This window comes from Oryx dammah, unplaced genomic scaffold (genome assembly GCF_014754425.2).
Source record: "Oryx dammah isolate SB20612 unplaced genomic scaffold, SCBI_Odam_1.1 HiC_scaffold_10, whole genome shotgun sequence".
NCBI classification, from domain to species: domain Eukaryota; kingdom Metazoa; phylum Chordata; class Mammalia; order Artiodactyla; family Bovidae; genus Oryx; species Oryx dammah.
Window position 1 is genome coordinate 74,054,334 of NW_024070194.1, and position 19,969 is coordinate 74,074,302.

Below are 19,969 nucleotides of genomic sequence, written 5' to 3' on the forward strand. Positions count from 1 at the left end.
AGTTACCAAGAGTCAGACACAGCTGAGCATGTACGCACCCTGGTACATATTAATTATGTGCTAATCCTCACTTTAGTCATTTGATCATCATGAATTTTTGTTTTCAGATGAAGAAAGAAAAATGAACAAAAGAAAACGAAAGACATATTCATGGAGCAGCTAACATGCACCTGAGTGTGCTCCATGTGGGAGGTGCAGTGGGAGTGAAACCAGATGACTTGTATTATCTGGAAGACACATCAACAGTGCAAACCCAAGAACCACAAGACGGTGGGGTGGCTGCCGCTCACACTGCCTTCCAAGCTCGAAGGGCTTCTAGAGAAAGAGGTCTCAAGGAGGAGGGATACAGCCTTGCTGAACTCTACCATTCATAATTTCTTTTGAGGATTCAAGGTTGGGTTGGACTGATGGAGGCAGGAGAAGGGAGAGCTCTTACTATTAAAAAGCCGTCCCAGAATGGTGGGGCCGACTCACACCACATGGCTCTTGGCCCTTACATGTAACAGGCATTTGCTACATATTTAGGAAATGAAAGCTTACAGAAAAACTTAAGAATTTTCTTGTCAAGGACCTTAAAAAGTGTTAGAATTTACCCTGTTATATACAGTCTACACCTTAGTACAGTAAAAGCCACAAAATTGAAATTTTGAAATGGAAAAATAATAAAGCTGATTGTTTGACCTGGTGAGCAAGTTACTGGGAGAGTTAAACTATATTTGGCTAGAGCATACGCTTGCTGCTTTACTCTCAGAAAGACCTGGCTTCAAACATGAGCTGCAGCACTTCTCTTGTTCAGTCACTCAGTCGTGTCCGACTCTCTGAGCACACCAGACTCCCCACTCCTTTACCATCTCCTGGAGCTTAGTCAAACTCATGTCCATTGAGTCGGTGATGCCATCCAACCATTAAGTCCTCTTTCATCCCCTTCTCCTCCTGCCTTCAATCTTTCCCAGCATCAGGGTCTTTTCCATCAGGTGGCCAAAATATTGAAGCTTCAGCTTCAGCATCAGTCTTTCCAATAAATATTCTGGACTAATTTCCTTTAGTATTGACTTGTTTGATCTCCTTGCAGTCCAAGCGACTCTCAAGAGTCTTCTCCAACACATCAATTCAAAAGCATCAATTCTCTGGTGCTCAGCCTTCTTTACGGTCCAACTCTCACATCCATACATGACTCCTGGAAAAACATACCTTTGACTATATGGACCTTTGTCAGCAAAGTAATGTCTCTGCTTTTTAATATGCTGTCTAGGTTTGTAATAGATTTTTTTCTTCCAAGGAGCAAGCGTCTTTTAATTTCATGGCTGCAGTCACCATCTGCAGTGATTTTGGAGCCCAAAAAAATAAGTCTGTCTGTGTTTCCCCATCTATTTGCCATGAAGTGGTGAGGAACCGGATGCCATGATCTTCATTTTTGCAATGCTGAGTTTTTTGTTTGTTTGTTTGCTTGTTGTCTTTTTATTGAAGGATAATTGCTTTACAGAATTTTGTTGTTGAATGGAGTTTTTTTTGTGTGTGTGTCAAATATTTGATTTTATCTAACTCATTAATTAAAATTCACTTAAAATAATATTTTGGAGTCATAGAGATTTACATTCTCAAGCTTTAGCCTCGTTGTTGTTGTTTAGTTGTTAAGTTCGGTCTGACTCTTTGTTCAGTGAAATTAAGACTTTCAGGGTGGGACTCCAAAGGGTTCTGCCTTTCTTTTGTGTGTGTGTGTGTGTGTGTTTTGATGTGCTGCTGAATTCTGTTTGCTAAAATTTTGTTGAGGATTTTTGCATCCATGTTCATCAGTGATATTGGCCCGTAATTTTATTTTTTCTGTGTGTTGTCTTTGTCTGGTTTTGGTATCAGGGTGATGGTGGCCTCGTAGAATGAATTAAGCCAGCTTTTTTAGTCTCCTCTTTCAGTTTCATCAAGAGGCTCTTTAGTTCCTCTTTGCTTTCTGTCATAATGGTGGTGTCATCTGCACATCTGAGGTTATTGATATTTCTCCTGGCAATCTTGATTCTAGATTGTGCTTCATCCAGCCCATCATTTTGGATGATGTACTCTTACATGTTTCATAGCACTGCTGTTACATGAACATAAATAAGTTTCTTAACCTGAGGCTGCATCTTCATTTAAAAATAGGACTAACAATTAAATATCCATAAGTCATTGATGAGATGGTATATATCAAGCACCTGGCACAGAATAGGGAACCTTTTTCTTCCTTCTTTGAGTCTGGGGCTATCTTTAGTATCTGAAGTTCAGAAACAAACAACAGAGAAGTCCCCTGAATAATGCATTGTCTTAGAGAAAAAGAAGGTGTAACTGGGTAGCTTTTACTGACAAACTATTAGAAACTCATGACAAGATCCCTGCCACTCATACTGTTAGGGCCTGAAACAGGGCAATGGGCAAATGTTCCCTGGTTTCCCACCCTGCAGTCCCCATTTGATTTGGTATTAGCACACCACTTTCCTTCTAGGAAGCCAGCCCTGCCCTTTTCTCGGGGATAAATTTGGATAGGGTGGATTCAATCCATTCTTCAAACGATGGAGGGAATGTGATCGTATCAGGGCACTTTTTCCCCTTAACAGAAAGGATGTTCCAGGAATGGATACAATCAGTAGCAAGAATAGGTCAGGAGATTTTTGCCCCAACTGTTGAACATATAGATTTGAACCTGAGCGACCATAAGGCTAGTGTTGCTATCATCATCTTGCTATCATAGGAGATAACCATACAAATGGAGCCAAGACAAGGAAGAGATGCTGTGTTGGAAAGATAAACTATGCCATGGATATAGAGTTCCTGCATCTAGGTTCCTGCAATCAGGAGCCCTGATCTTCCATTTACATGCGAATACAGTACCTTTCTGATTTCACTTGTGTTCCCATCACTTAACTACTAAAAAAAAAAAAAAAGAAAGAAAGGGGATAGTTAGAAAGTATGGAATTAATGTGTACACATGGCTATATTTAAAATAGATAATCAACAAGGACCTACTGTATAGCACAGGGAACCCTGATCAATGTTATATGGAAGCCTGTATGGGAGGTAAGCTTAGGAGAGAAGGGATACGTGTGTGTATGGGTGAGTCCCTTTGTTGTCCACCTGAAACTATCAAAACACTGTTAATAGGCTATACTCTAATACAAAATAAAAAGTTAAAAAAAATACATGTACGTTGCATGCCTTTTCCAGTTTACTTTGACTGTTCACCTTACTTTTACCAATACTCAGCATTCAGATCAACAGATATAATATTGGTAAAGATTTATGGATAAAGAAGGAAAGAAATAGTATGTATACCCCTTTTTGGGGTTTTTTAAAAACAAAACTGTGCACTTTCATTTTTAGACATAGAAATTAAAATGCAGTTTTAAATGGCTCTATTTACTAATGAACAAGTTATTTTAATGGCTAATATCTATTTGTTGGAATTGCTTTTTAAAGCTACCATATAAAGTTAATAGTCTAAATCCCATATTTAAGATGGGGGCTGCTATTGGAGGCAATAAGAGGATATTAGCAGGAACATAAAAATGCCCCGCCCTGCAGGTTAGTAAAGCGCCCCCAGGAGGCAATATGAGCTTATAAACAGTGAGGTCCAGAAAATGCCTAGGCTGTTTTAGTGAAGCAGGAGAAGCAAGAATGAGCTCATTCCATCCAGATCACCCACTGAATTTGCAAACACTCGCCTATTTAAACACAGTAGTTTTCCTGGATCTGTGTTTCAAACTCCTTTCATCTCTTGGTAGTCCTCGATGGCTCTGTCCCTTGCTTGTTTCTGAGTTTCTGGAAGATCATGCTGACCACATATACATTAAAGCACTTTGCATCTCACAGCCAGAAGCACGACCTGTGATACTGGATTCTGGACACTGAGCAGAGACACCTCTGCTGTCTGTGGACGTCTGCCAAGGCGTCAGGATACTGACACAGCCTTTCTAAACTCTGGAAATGCAGGCGTCCTCCCAACACACTGTGTCTTCTCTAGAAGGCCCTCCTCACAGCTTGATGGTGTCTCCTTCTAAGTTTCAGCTCTAGTCCCAGGAGCCAACTCGTCACAACGTTATCTAGTTATAACCCTTCCTTGGGCTTCTCCCGGCTCCTGCTTTCCCTTCATCATCTTAGGTGAGCAAGCCCACCTCTCCCCATCTCCAATGCCTCAGTCATCCTCAAGGACATCATCACAGCTTGCCTGGGCTTTTGCAGTTGACAGCTTTTAGATGTCAGCTAATCAGACCACGTCACAATCCTGATGATAAGCTTCCCGAGGCTTCACATTACCCTCTACAAACTATGTAAAACCCTTGCCTGGCCTCAAAGACTGCTCGCCTGCTCTGCCGCTGGCAGAGCTCTCACTTCACCTTGGGCACCCTCTCCATGGCTCTCCCCGTCCGGGTGCACAGATTCCCTTGTCGCCTCTAACGCAGCTGTTCCCTCTCTCCACATTCTCTTTCTTCCAATCCGCTCATGGCTGGTTTCTTCATGCAGTTCTGGTCTTGGCTCAAATGTCATCCCCTTAGAGAAGTCTTCCATGTCACCCTCTAATTGCTTTCCCATAAACCCCGGTGTTTTCTTGCTTCATGGATTTACCTCTATCTGAAACTATCTTATTAATTTGCACTTTATTATCAGTCTTCTCCACTAGAATTTAAATTCCACTCTAACTCCCTGAGGATCCTATCAATATTCACCTTTGTGTCCCTAGGGCATATATATCCATAGCTAACATTACTAGCCCAACAGTAAGCCCCTTCTTACTGCTAGACCTGCATTTTGTTCAGGGGCCTTCTCTCCTCCCCACGTGCGTGCCTGCGTGCGTGCTAAGTCGCTTCAGTCATGTCCGACTCTTTGAGACCCCATGGACTGTAACCCTCCAGGCTCCCCTGTCCATGGGGTTCTCCAGGCAAGAATACTGGAGTGGGTTGCCATGCCCTTCTCCAGGGGATCTTTCTGACCCAGGGATTGAACTTGTGTTTCCTGTAACTCCTGCATTGCAGGCAGATTCTTTGCTGCTGAGCCACAGCGCCTTGTACAAATCCTGAGTGGAAATACTGAGTCATATTGGTCCCATTGTCTTGGTCACTGCCTGGTATAGGGACAGGCCTGTCATGTGGGTCCAGTCAATCTCCTGGAGGTTGAGGATGGGATGCTTCTAAGACATAACTCACTTTCTTAAAAAGACCCACATGTGGAGGAAATGGTCCTTTCCCTGCCCCTGAACTTAGTAAGAATACATGTGATGCCTGAACCGTACATGTGAATGTAAAGAACACACGTTGAGACCAGCAGAATGAAGAGCAGGAATGAACCTGGGTCTTTGGTGAAGTTGTGCCTCTAGACTTCCTGTTACATGAGAGAACACTTTTATTTTTTTCTGAAATGAAACATTAAAGGAGGTCTGGGCAGTCCTTCTCAACCCTTTTTCTGTCTCTCAGTCTACCCAACATTTTGTGTTTATTATTCTCATGCATAGGTATTTATTTTAGTACATATGTGTTTATACTAAAATAAAATATAGTGTTCTTTTGTGTATTTTAAACTTTTATAGCTTATTCTTACTACCTGTGATTTACTCTGAGCCTTTCTTTCCATTTCTATTTTATTGATTTCATGACTGATTGATATGTCAGGCCTCAAAGTTACAAAATTAGCATATATATCCAGAAATGCAATTGTTCACTTAAAGGATTGGTACACCATCAGGTTTACTAGACATTATCAAATTATTCTCTTAAAATAATTGTGCTAATTAAACTCTTCCCAATGGTATGAGAATACCTCTTTTTTCACCTGCTTGCCAATATTTTGTATAGTCAGGTTTTTATGTGAAATGATATCTCATTCTGCTTTTAATTTACCCTTTTCTGTTTACTAATGAGTTTGAACATTTCTTCCTATATTTCTGGGCTGTTAGGCTTTTTCTTTTATTATTGCTCTATTTGTATTCTTCCTTTATTTTTCTGTTGTTTGTCTTTTTAATTGATATTTTTATTGTGTTCTTTATATATTCTGAATATTAATGCTTGTTCATGAATTGCAAACATCTTCTACCTATCCATGACTTAACTTTTTTATGGTATCTTTTGGTTCACAGAAGTTTTAACATTAGTATAGTTAAATTTACGGCTTTCTTGGTGGCTAAGATTATAAAAAATTTGCCTGCAATGCAAGAGACCCAGGTTTGATCTCTGGGTCAGAAGATTCCCTGGAGAAGGGAATGGCTACCCACTCTAGTATTCTTCCAAGGGAAATCCCATGGACAGAGATGCCTGGAAGGCTACAGTCCATGGAGTTGCAAAGAGTCAGAAATAACTGAGTGACTAACACTTTCACTTTTCATAGTTAAATTTACAAAATTTCCTTTTCGATCCAGGTTTTTTATTTTTGTTTATGACCTTTATTGTTTAGCCACTTTTGATAAGACTCTTCATTATTTGCAAGGAAACATCCTAACAGATTCAGCAGTTAGTAAATACAAGTTGATTAAATGAGAAAATAAATGAATACACAAAGTGATTTTAGCAGGAAAAAGTACAGTGATAAATCTCATGTCAAATAATCAATATCTTAAATAATATAATGTTGAATAGACCGTTTAGAAAAAAAATCTATATTTTTGAAGGTTACAAATTACCCCAATCAAAGCTACAACCAGAGTCTACCATCATATTCTGAAATAGTCTTAAATATGAATGGGACAAAATGTGCTTACATTTAAAAATCCAGAGAGTTGGGGATTCCTCACTGATTCTGAGTACATAAATAGCTTCCAATCACTGAATCTTAAATTTCAGAGAAAAGAAAAATGTCTCATTGTCATCAACTACTCCAGAATTTTTATTTATTTAAAATAAACACCTGGGTTATCTGTGCTGGCCTATCCAATAAGAAATACTCACATGATCTATATTTTTCATATTGTATCACATTAAAAATGGAGAGGAAGGGATTTCTGCATTCTTCCATAACATGCTGACTTCTCTTAATTCAAATAAATAAAAAATGGAAGGCTCTGCAAATGAATTAAGCTAACTTTTGTAAGGTCACTACCGAGGTTCACAGAGGCAATGGAATCACTTCAATATGTGAAAGGCCTTGTTTCTACAATCGGAACAGAAAGGTCTCAGTCTGCATGTGTGCAGACTACATGAGGTGATAAAAATAGAGTACAAAAAGATTAGATACATCCTTTCACCATTTCTTTGGGCATGGTTTTAAATTCAATCATTTTATCAACCTTATGCTTGTGTACATGTGGAAGATCACTATCAGATGATATATCCTTCCCATCAATTCATTTACAAAAGAAAAAGTAATAGCAGTACCACAGACATCAAACTCTCATATTTTAAAAGCGAAAAGAGAACATTTTTATGGGCAAAGCCAGGTAATAAGTCACTTTTCCCCCTGCTCACCTGTGGAGAATCTTTTTCAGTGGCTCTTTTCCTTCACTCTTTTTTTCCCTTCTCAAGTATTATATAAAGCCAAATAACATTGTTTGAGGCTTAAGGGGAAGTCAGTTCCCATTTTGTGATTTTCTTCTCTACATTTTAAGTGGGAATAGATACGTCAAAAACAGTTCTAGAATTCACACCATCCCAACTAATGAGTCATCACCTGCTTCCACCGGGCTCTGATCTACAGATGATTCTAGGCAGATTAATTTCCTGGAAGATTTCTGTTGTAATATTGCTAATGCTCACCCACCTACTAAGTAAAGGTCCAAAAAACACAGTCAGTCACATGCTTCTCTCTTCTTCTGTTGATAAACTCTTGGGAAAACATCTGGTAGGTGAGGGGTGGCCGCTAAAGTGATCGCTTTCTGCTCGCGTGGTATTCTGGGTTAGTTACCTGCAACCACTTGGTTTATGTGATGTCCTCCGTTGTACAGGGATTTACCTCCTATTTCTCATATACAATGTGGTCAAAATGAAGCTCTGGGTCTTCCTGAATGTTGGCGACTCTTAGGACTCTTTATATAACAGTTAATGCATTAGTTTTCTTAGGTTGCTGTATCAAAATTCCATAGACTGGGTGGCTTTAACAATAGATGCTTAGTTCTCAAAGTTTTGAAGGCTAGGAAGTCCAAGATCAAGGTGCAGGCAGATATGAATCTTGGTGGTGGCCTTCTTCTACCAAAGATTTCATGCACAATGAAATCTTGTGCATTTCCACATTCTGCCTGCTTTGTGCTCACAAGCCTTTTCTTTGTATGTGCACAGGGACAGAGATAATTCTCTCTGTTTTGGATAAGAACATTAATTCCATCATAGAGGTCCTAACTTGGACTTCATCTAAGGCTAATTACCTCCTAAAGACCCAATCTACTGGGAGTTAGGACTTAAATATATGAACCTGGGAGCGGGGACACAAGCATTTAGTCCATAATCATATTTAACTGTGATTACCAATTTATATAACCTTTCTTCCGCTGGTCAACAACATTTTTTGGCTTCTAAGCACTAACCTGGAATCTTCAATGTGTTCATGGACATCACATATTAAAACCTGATCTGGTTCAGACATACATTAAATGGACTTTGTGAATTAAAAATCTGGTCAAAATAGAGGGGCTGACCCTTTTGTGTTGGCCTCTCAGTCAAAACCATTATCTTCCAAAGACCTAGTTCTGACAAACTTGTAATCCCCTGAAAAGAACTTCTTCTGACACCTACTTTGAATAGAGTCAGTGTGATTTTCCATGGGAAAATTTCTCCTGAAGATGGCAGTCTTTCACTTCCAGGCTTTGGTCCAAGCTACTCTCTTTCTAGAACACTCTCTGGTTTCCCCTCCACATGCACAAAAATATCTATCCACACCTGGGTCTCTGTTTAGACTTCACTGGCTTAGGTGTTCCTCCTCTTGCTCCTGTGGGCCTGTTCTACCACCATCCTAGTTTCTTTCATTGGGCCCTTGGCTTGACCGTCTACCCTGCTAAACTGTTAAGATTAGGACAACAGGAACCAAGTCTCTTTATTCACCACTCTATCCACAACATGAAGCCTGGTACCCAGCATAGTGTCAGAGCTGAAGGAGCAAATAACTCAGTAGGAAAATGAGTCATGGCCTAGACGTCCAACAACACAGATGTTTAGGCATTTCTAGAACAACCTGAAGTCAAACATGGAGGACACTTTAAGCCTTTCAGAGGACTTAGCATTGCAGAGGGTCTGTCTTCCAGATCAGAATAAAGACAGAGTAGAGCAAGAGAGATTGCATAAAGGAACACTTGTCAGGAGCAGAGCAGTTAAAGAGTCATCTTCCGAATCCAGGTGAGAAGACTTGGAATCACCATGGAGTCTTATCCTTCCTTTACAACTCCCCCCGTGAAAGTGAGTCACTCAGTCCTGTCCGACCCTTTGTGACCCCATGGACTGCAGCCTGCAAGGTTCTTCTGTCCATGGAATTCTCCAGGCAAGAATACTGGAGTGGGTAACCATTCCCTTCTCCTGGGGATCTTTCCAATCTAGAGATTGAACCCAGGTCTCCTGCACTGCAGGTGGATTCTTTACCATCTGAGCCACCAGCGAGCCCAAGAAGATTGGAGTGGGTAGTCCATCCCTTCTCCAGGGGACAGCTTCACTGAGGATCCCCCAAATGTGTGGGGACTATTATCAAGTGAAATACAGGACCCCTTTCAAAAACTATTAAAAATTTCAAAATGATGGGAACAGAGCATCAAGGCAAGCATGTAATGTGGGTTTCTTCTAAGTATGGAGTCCTATTTACTATATAGGCCTAATGCCCACAAAACTAGATCCACACCTCTCTATGCCTAGGTCCCAGGGACATACAGGTTCTGTTACCTAACAATATTTAAATGTATTTGTCAGCATTCTCTCAAGTATTTTGAGGCCCTGGAACTCAAAATTCTAGAGCATAAATAATCTTTCATAATGATTTACTATGAGTTTGCTAAACGCCAAACTCTATAACACCCAAGTTTTCATAATCAACATTCTCCTACAGAGACCTCTTGGTATTGAAATGTCCCTTCTTAAGCTTAGCTTAAATTCATCCTCATTAGAAACTAGCTATACATTTGTACCAATAGATAGAAATCAAGTGTAAAAAGTTCCCGTCTTGCTCTGATTTATAGCAGCTTGATCATTTCTCTGAAAATAACATCACCAAAGCACCTGCCAGATTTCAACAAAAAGTGATCCTGTATGTTTTCCTCTGTTGAATACATCAATTCTCCTGCCTTGTCTCTCAAAAAGGTACCAAGATCAAGTCAATCGTGTTTCTGTGGCAAATTGTATTGTTCAATTATGACATTTTATTTGGGTATTACCTTGCATTAATCTGCCCTAATAACTACTGGGACATTTTGGAAATAATTGATTTTTCACATCTGAAAGACATCTGTTATGCTATGTTAATGGCAATAAAATAGAAGAAACTCACAAAAGGCAAAATGGAACTAAATGCCAAGATAAATGTTATATTTTGGCAATCGTCTCACAAAATAGCTGACAGATGTTAATATAAGCATTACATTTTGTGTGAAGATACTCATCTTTTCCTATTATTATTCATACTTTATGACACACAGGAAAAATTATGACAATTCAGGATACCACATTTTGGGCCATGCCAAAGCCACATTTTGTGTATTGCTTTTCCATGTTGATGTATAATTGGTCTATGGTCTCCAAGTCAAGAATCAAAGTGATTCTTGGCATACAATTGAGTTTCACAAAAAGCAACTGAATACTTTAAGGAAATAGTGAGGGATTTATGGCTAATAGTTAAAAATAATTATAGTATCCCAAGAGAAAAGTAAAACTAGACAGTAAATTCTTATTGGTCATTTATGAACTCTATGTAGCAAAACCCATTTGGCAAAGGGAATGCAGCCACGTTCTCTGCTCCTTAACATCCCCAGGATCCTATAATACACCACAAGAGGACCGATGACTGCACCTTGAGGAGGGGTGGAAAGCTGGAAATCAAATCAGACCCTAGCACGTGGGGAGAAGGCGATGTGAGAGCAGCTGCCGCTGGCAAACTCTTATGAGTGACTTATTGTCTTCTCATTTTTCCAGAACTTTAATTGTATTTAGATTTATAGTTCCATTACTGTAGGTACACAAAGAGAGTTAATCCTTCAAAAATGTGTCTGCCTGATAGAAAAGACATTCATTTATTGGTTCATCCCAGATTCATTGATATATTGGCTGAGGGTTTTAGTGATATTAGACCTTCTTTTCAGAGAAGGCAACGGCGCCCCACTCCAGTACTGTTGCCTGGAAAATCCCATGGACGGAGGAGCCTGGTGGGCTGCAGTCCATGGGGTCACTAGGAGTCGGACATGACTGAAGTGATTTAGCAAGCAAGCAAGCAAGACCTTTTTTTAGTCAATCTCTGCTGAAGTCTCACAATTTTAATTGTTTTTTAAATCTATTTTAATCTCACTTTCTCTTTCTGATGCAGACACATACACACACACATATACACAAAATGAAAGCAAAAAAGCTGGAAATATCATTTGTAAGCATGAGCAGAAAAGATGGATTCAAGGTAACTTCTTAAACTGACTCATGAGAGATTAGTGGGAAGAGATACAACAGGGATCAAATCCCATGGTCCCATTTTACAGATGAATAAACTGAGATCCAGTGACCTGAATGACTTGGGTCACACACAAATTCAGCAAAAGAACTGTGCTTTCACCATGATTGCTCCCTTCCACACCACAACCTTACCTGTGGTAGATCTATCATCAGATTCACAGTGTTTCTGTGTTAATTTCATAAATACCATTATCAATACCTTACACACAGGGGCATGCTTAATGCTTGTAGACAGCATCTGAATAACATTTATGTGTTTTTAATTTTGTTGTTGTTTTAAAAAGCAAAGAAAAGAGACTGTTTAAAACAAAAACATTGACAACAACAGTACAGCCTAAGAAAGATGGCCTTTATCCAAATCTGGGGGGTTTTGTCCAAATAATTTAAATTTGTACGTGCATGCATGCTAAGCTGCTTCAGTCATGTCCAACTCTTTGCTACTTATAGACTGTATTGGTGGGCTGCCGTCTATGGGGTCGCACAGAGTCGGACACGACTGAAGTGACTTAGCAGCAGTAGCAGCAGCAGACTGTATTTAGGCCACACCAAAAACACAAACAAAAACAAAACCACCTCCAAAGTAAAGTAGTTATGTAGTTAAAATGAATATCTATCTATACATGTCAATATGTGAAATTCAATTTTGTTTTTTAAATGGTTAACACTTAACTTCAATCTAAAAATTTGACACAGACTAAAAATTGGCCTGACATATTTAAGTATAAAAATCATTTTAAGGAGAACTTTGTCTTTTTTTCATGCAACATTTTTCTAACTTGTTTGAATCTTTTGCCCAGAGACTCACTAGAAATATATGCTTATGATTAGTGGCCCATCAATATAAGTGATTAATTACTGGTAAGAAACATATCATGTTAGGAATAGTTTTTCTGTATTAAAAACTATGCAGAGTAAGTCACAAATATGTCAAGATATTATTATTATAACTGATAAAACTCTGTGTTCATTAAACTTATTTGGACACAGAAGGAAAACAAGAGAGGTCAAAGACAGCATCAGATCTGATTGACACTTCAGTAGAAGGTTAAAGTACAGTGGAAATGATTTCTTCAGTATGGCTACGGCTGCATGAAGAATGAAGTTAAATTCATTTTGACCTACATAACATCAACAAACTAAATGCTCAACAGATTAGCTTGGCCAGTGGACAAACCCATTAATGGACATAATAAATAAGTGCATGGTGCAGTGATAAGCTGCCTGGGTTCAGATCCCTGCCCTGCTTCTTACTGTCTGTTGACAGAGAGCAAGGCGCTGAAACTCTGTGCCTCAGTTTCCACATCCTCTACATCTGGAAAGATTTGTTTTCTCCTCACAAGGTAAAGCGCTTAGAACACTGTCTGACACTTACTAAATACTATACATGTTTGCTATTGCTCCCAACCTCCACACCAGGGGCTTGCTGGGTAAATGAGGTGGAAACATTCTATCCAAATCATCCTATCAGAAGTTTATAACCCATAGTCTAATATTAAAGGTTCTGAGAATTTCTCTAATAAAGGAAACCATTTATGTTAATTTAATCCTGGGTCCCCCCAAGTTCCTGAAGCAGCTTTTCTGACTTCATAAATCCTGACCTTAAAGGCTGAAACATTGATTAATTCATCAAGACAAATCTAAAAACTTACTATAATTGTCTCTTAACTGATCAAGCCTTAGCTATGACTTGAGAAATTGTTTGGGACAAGACAGTCAAAAGATAAATAAATAAAACAATAACAGGGAAAAGCAAACAAACAAGAAATCCCAGTGCAATAACAAAGTGAGAATAATTATTCACTGAGAAAAAGAAGCGAGAGAGAAGGAAAAGACGAAAGTAAAGTGTGAAAGATTTCTCAAGAGGAGCATGGAAAGATCCATACCCACCAACTGTTAATGGCTTCCAGAAAATATTGTTAAAAAACAGAACCTCTTAATTCTCTCTGCATAGAAGCTTCTAGGATTCTTGAGCTTTCTAAATCTTAAGATTTCCAGATATACACTTTAACAAATGGTGTTCACATATCATTGTTTCCTAAAATAAAATTACACATAAATAAAATCAATAATCTTTCAGGAGGGCTATTTTGAGAGACTATTGAAAGTTTTGTTTTGGTTCTATCCTTACAAATAATTGAGTATCATGTATATGCCTGGGTGGGGTATGATGTATTATATAAAAGAAGCCTCTAATTTATTCATAGTACTTCACATGTAAGCACTAATTACACACTTATTTGTCTAAGTATTATTTCTGTAGATAAAAGCATGCAACTAGTGATATTTATGCAAGGGCTAATGCCGTACTAATGGGTGGAGACCAATGCCATTAAAACTCCATCTCCACTTAGCACTTAGAGAGACAGCAACCCAGATTCATATAATATTTAAAGTTCTATACCTCTTTAAATGTGATCATTTTTTAATCCAAAATTATGAACTTTAGTTTTAAATATATATTTACTGATAGGATAAATAGATTTCTCCAACTGATATTTTAGATTATGACACTGATATTTCTCTCTCCAAATACAAGAAGTCCTATAAACCCACAAATGCAGTTTTGAATGAAGAATGGAACTATCAAGCAACATGAAGTTTGATTTTTGGCAATATTGAAAAAGACTAAATTTGTCCAATATTACCAGAATAGTAAGTCTAGGATCTTAAGACAGTGTAATAGTTTGTTTTGTCAGCATTTATTTTTTTCTATTAATAGAAGACCGAGGAAACCTAAGAAGCTTTCTAAGATCCAGTTGTGTTTACAAGATACACAGCTCATCGTTAATTAATTATATTGGAAAATGTGTGTAGCCATTTGCAATCCCCCCAAATAGTCTGTTTGCAGATGATTTTAGTGTAGATGTAAAACCAGCTTGTGCTGACACAGAGACCTCATTTCCAAGCCCTAGAAATCTGATAGGCTTTTCCAGCCCAAGCATTTATCATTCATCACAAAGAAATCAGTATTTAAAAATATATAAATACAACGGCCAAGAATTGAATGGACACTTATGATAAAACGCACTTGATTAAGACTTAATAAAGCACTGTGTATGGTACTAGTGAATAATGCATTGCCAGATAAATTTGGACGCAAAGCAAATACAGTGTCAAAGCTAATCTAGCCAGACATTATTCAGCCATATTACTTTCTTTATTACTAGATTAAAAAATGCAGATTGTGTTTCAGCAGCTTTTTCATTATTTCAACACATAACACAAGCACTCTTTGGAAAAGACCACCTAATTCCAAAAAGAGCTACTGGAATAGGAGGCCACCTACTATAAGGAAACGGGCACTGCATTGCTTAGTGACCTGGGTTCCCCTTATCACAGCTAACATTTGATTTGGGCTTAAAACATTCCATTTCAAAAGGTTATTTTTAAAAATTATGCCCATTATGTTTCTCTCTCTGTCATGAAGTACTAAAGCAGAAAATCACTAAATAACAACATTTCCTAAATTATTTTTTAGAGACTTAGTTAAGGGAGAGAAAGTCATTTGGGGATTGACATGTACACATTGCTATATTTAAAATGGGTAACCTTTCCAAAAAAATAAAAAAGAAATAAAAAATAAAATGGGTAACCAACAATGTCCTACTGTATAGCACAGGGAACTCTGCTCAATATTCTGTAATAACCTAAATGGGAAAAGGACTTGAAAAAGTATTCTTTTTATTTAATTGAATCCTATGCTGTGGACCTGAAACTAATACAACATTGTTAATCAACTATACAGCTCAATATAAAATAAAAATTTAAAAAAAAAATTAAGAAAGAAGGAAAGCCATACAAGTGTGTGAGCAAGTATTATTACTGTAGATATTTTGTCTTTAGGCATTGGGGTCCCAGAAATGAAATTCAGCTAAGTCGCTGGGATTTATTATTATTTCAGTCAAGAAGGGAGGGAGTGGGACATTTATATCCCATTGTTTGAAAGGATGCTGTACTCAGGAGATGGGAGAGTCAGTGCTTGTAAATTCTCTTTCTGTACTCTTACGCTAGCTCTAAGCAGACACCAATGGTCAGAGAAAGAAAGCTCTTAGGACAAGAAATGGGTACAATGGCGTATTAAAGTCAGCCATTCATATGGCAGTGTTAAATCCAAAGGGGTATGGGTGAGGTACAAGAAGCATCTCCTACAATCTAGATCTACTTCCCTAGGCTTCTCATTTCTGGCTCCCAAGGACACTCTGTCTCCAAAACTCACTTTATTCAGCTGCTTTCCTGGTGGCTCAGATGGTAAAAGAATCTGCCTGCAATGCAGGAAACCTGGGTTTGATCCCCGGTTTGGAAGGATCCCCTAGAGAAGGGAATGGTTACCCACTCCAGTATTCTTGCCCAGAGAATTCCATGGATAGACAAGCCTGGCGGCCTACAGTCCTTGGGGTTGCAAAGAGTCAGACACAACTGAGCGAATAGCACTTTCACTTTACTTTCATGCATGGTCATCCTTGGTGTTCTTTCCAGATTCTCAAAGATCAATCTATTTGTCTAACTTTCCAAGAGCACCCATGACTGTCCTGAACATGTCCACTCACTCATCACTAAACTTGGGCTCTCTTAGTCCCATCCATGCATGTAATTCTACTGCTCTTCTTCCTCCTGAGGGATTTAATTCTCACAGAATTATACGTAAATGTGTGTGAGCCACATTTATGTAGCTCATAAACAGGCCAATTACAAGCAATTAGAGTTGAGTGTATATTTTGTTCTTGAAAGCGTTCAGGAAGTAAAAATAAGGCTCTGGATAAACAATATTTCAGTGTACTGGGCTAGTCCCTTGAATGTTCAACAAAATGATCATCACCTATGGGAAAGATATGCCATATCAAACAATAGTGTCATGGATACAAGGGTAGTTTGTATTCAGTGTGTAGCAGACAGAAGCTGATTAGCATCCTTAACACCAAATGTATCGCTATCGCCATTGAGCAATTCATTCCTGCTTTTCATACTTACTGGTGCACAAAGGCAATTTGCTTACCTGTATATAGCAGCACATACTACTGTGTCAAGTCAACATATATCTTAGAGAATTTATAAATTTCATCTCCTAGTTTGCAACACCAATTCAACAGACTGAACCTTGGTGATTTATTCTCTTTAAAAATCCCAGCGCACACTGTCTAAACCACTCCTCTGATAACTGGTCTTGGGTGCCTCTGTCATAGGTGACTTGCCCTGCTATTTTGTATGGCTACAGAATTTTTCAACTATTTGTGGTTCATATTTGAGAAAAAAGTCTTAAATCCCTGAAGGCGAGAACTTCCCACAACTCAGATACTTCTCTCTCATAATGTCTGTGAAATGTAGCCACTGGGGGTTTCCTCTCTGAGTTTACAAAGCTTTTCCAGGTATAGTGATGCCCTTGGAAAAAAAAAGAGAAATTGTTACTAGTAAACTGGGAAGTAAAAGAAGGCAATGAGCAGTTGAGAGGGGTGACCCATCGACTTGGTAGGTCTTAGGGACAGAGGAGGTAGGGACTGAAACAATTAATACAAGGTCCCAGAAAACGTAGGAGAGAGAAAGGCGAAAGGAGGCCTCTTTGCTTTGGGCCACAGGCATAGCATATATTAGTCTATATGTAAGAATTACAGTTTATTACAAAAACAGAATCAAAGACTTGACATGCTGTATTAGCCCCAAAGAAGCAGTATCTCTGCCTTTGATAGACTGCACTTCCAGAACTTAGTACAATCAGTGCTGCTAATTTTTCTTAATTACATTTGGCAAGGCGATCATCAGTTGCTCATTTTTCACTTTAAAATCTTTCCTTTGTTTCAGTGGGGATAAAGACACTCTTTCAGCCATACGTTCAGCTAAAAAACCTCTAAATGATCCTTGATTAGAGTTAAGGTTTAAAGGCGCAATAAAAGATAATACAGCAGAATTTCACAAGAATCTGAGGATTGCATTTTGTATTTCCTAGCTGGGACCACTACAAGTCAGTACTTTCACGGAATGACAGATCTCTGCAAGGTATTGGATCTTAAGCTAATATATGGTTATTCTCTTCAACCAAATTAGAACTATTATGCTTGTTAATAAATGTTCCAATAACTGTTGACTACCAATAAGAGGAAGAAAAAATGACCCTACTATATACTTCATGGGTATACAAAGGTAAAGTTATATATTTATTTTTAACTCACAAGAGTAATAAATGAATTAGTAGTCACTGAAAAAAAAAACGTATTAATAGAGATAAAAATACATACAAGAAAAAACTAATGCTCTTGTTTCTTTCCTTCCCTAATATCTCTCTCCCTAAGAGGTTCCAAAATTAGGGACTTGGCATGACTCCTTCCAGACCTGTGCTATTAAATGTAAACTGAGGATTGAACATGATCTGACCTCCATCTTTATTATATTTTTAAGTTACAAAGTTATTATATGCTTATTATGACATGTAAAACTAGATGAGACGTTTAATGAAAAAACTAATCTCCCCCATCAACTCTCCTCCAGAGCCACACTCCAAACATAAGTGATGTTCATTGTTTTATGTGTATCTTCTCACACTTTTCCTCCTTGTCATGGATTTATAAGTACATATATACATATATGTAGGGTTTTTTTTTTCCAATATGAATTGATATACTCACAGTTCTCAATAATGCAGCCTTGCCTTTAAGTAGCTAGCCTTCCAATTCAGCAGTTACAATTTAAAACACTCCATTAAAAAGCTTTATCACAGTTCATAGGATGGATGTGCCATAAGTGATTCAGTTACTTTATCATTGAAGGATATTTAGATTATTTCCAGATCAATGCCATTATACAAGATACCAAACGAGGCATCCTTGCACATATATCCTAATGTTATTGGAATCTGATTTTGTGGGATAAATTCTCTGAAATGTGAGTGCTTAGTGGGGACCTGCACAGTTGAATTTTATTAATATTATTTGATTACTTTGCAAATTTTTAAAATATAGCATATGGCCTCAAAAAAAATGTATGGCAATGTCCCTTTCCCTACCTCTACATTCTACCCATCATGAGATGAAATTCATAGTTTTACTGTTTGCAGTTTATAAATAAAATATATTATTGTATTTATTTGTCTAACAATAGAAAAATAAGCATTTTTTTGGCGATTTTGGATACATTATTGTGTCCTTTGCTTATTTTTCTGCTGATTTTTTAAATGGAAATTTGAATAGCTTTTTCTGCACTAAGGACTAATTCTTTATTAAATACATAGCAAATACTTCTCCATTTTATTCCTTTTCTTTTAATTTTGTTTGTTATATTCTGCTTTATAATTTAAAATTTTTAAATAGCTTATCCTTTTATTTATAGACTTTCTTTCTTAAGAAGTACTCCTTTGCCCCAAGAATTATATAAATATTCAAATTTTCACTTTAATGTTTTACATTTAGATATTTAATCTATTTACATATAAAGTTGATCCATCTGTGAAATGGAGCAGGACAGCTTTGCTATCTTTCAAATAAGTTGCTGATTTTGTCAGCTCTATTTATTAAATAAGATATTCCTGTAGAAGTTAACTGAAATATCTTCCACTACATGTTATCATGCATGCTCAGTTGCCTCAGTTGTGTCTGACTCTTTGCGACATGACTCATAGCCCACCAGGCTCCTCTGTCCATGGGATTCTCCAGACAGGAATACTGGAATGGATTGTCATGCCCTCCTCCAGGGGACTTTCCTGACCCAGGGGTCAAAATTTCCATGTACACTTGAGTGTATTTCTGAATTCTCTGTTGTTCTATTGACTTATGCACTGCTATCCTGATACCATGGTCTTTAGTTAGAGGAGCTTTGGAAAAAGGGTTAACATTTGTTAAGTCATCTTCTGTCTTCTCATCAGCCATATTTTTGGAAGTCAAATGCTTCTTGTCTATTTGAGCCATCTATAAATCTGTCAATATTAATTTAATTCTGTAATTGAATGGAGACCCAATAGATATATGTTCTTAATGCAGAAATGCCTGCCTGTATTCCACTGATAGATAGAAAGATAGATAATAGTTTTTCCCTACAATTATACTACTAAAGGTTAAAATGATTCTTTACTAATACCCTCTACATTATTGATATCCACTGATAACTTAGGAATCTAGGAGAAAGATATCTCTAGGAAAAAGGGAAAATCCCATCACTGTTAGATTTAAAAAGCCTAATATGTGCTATATATCATCAAAATGTTATTTCCATGAATCCTCTCAATAACCTGTGAAGTAGGCTGAGAATATTAAACCAATATTACAGATGAGGAAATTGAGGCCTATCAGAAAGTTTAAATAACTTACCCAAAGTCATACAACTAGTATGTGGCAATCAAAAGTAAAAACTGACTTCATCACTTTATTCTGATTTCACCTCCTCCATGTAAAAGTAAACACTCATGAGAACAG

The 19,969-nt window shown here is 37.8% G+C and overlaps 1 protein-coding gene and 1 long non-coding RNA gene across 3 annotated transcripts in view; one reads left to right on the forward strand and one right to left on the reverse strand.

Annotated features, from left to right (window-relative positions):
• MACROD2 (mono-ADP ribosylhydrolase 2) overlaps positions 1 to 19,969 on the reverse strand; it is a 2,300,803-nt gene that overhangs the window by 1,124,920 nt on the left and 1,155,914 nt on the right. The window lies entirely within an intron of this gene.
• On the forward strand, positions 2,945 to 19,806 carry LOC120869159. Its single transcript, XR_005722447.1, has 3 exons — positions 2,945 to 3,045; positions 7,511 to 7,515; positions 19,794 to 19,806. It is a non-coding gene; the product is annotated as an uncharacterized LOC120869159 (long non-coding RNA).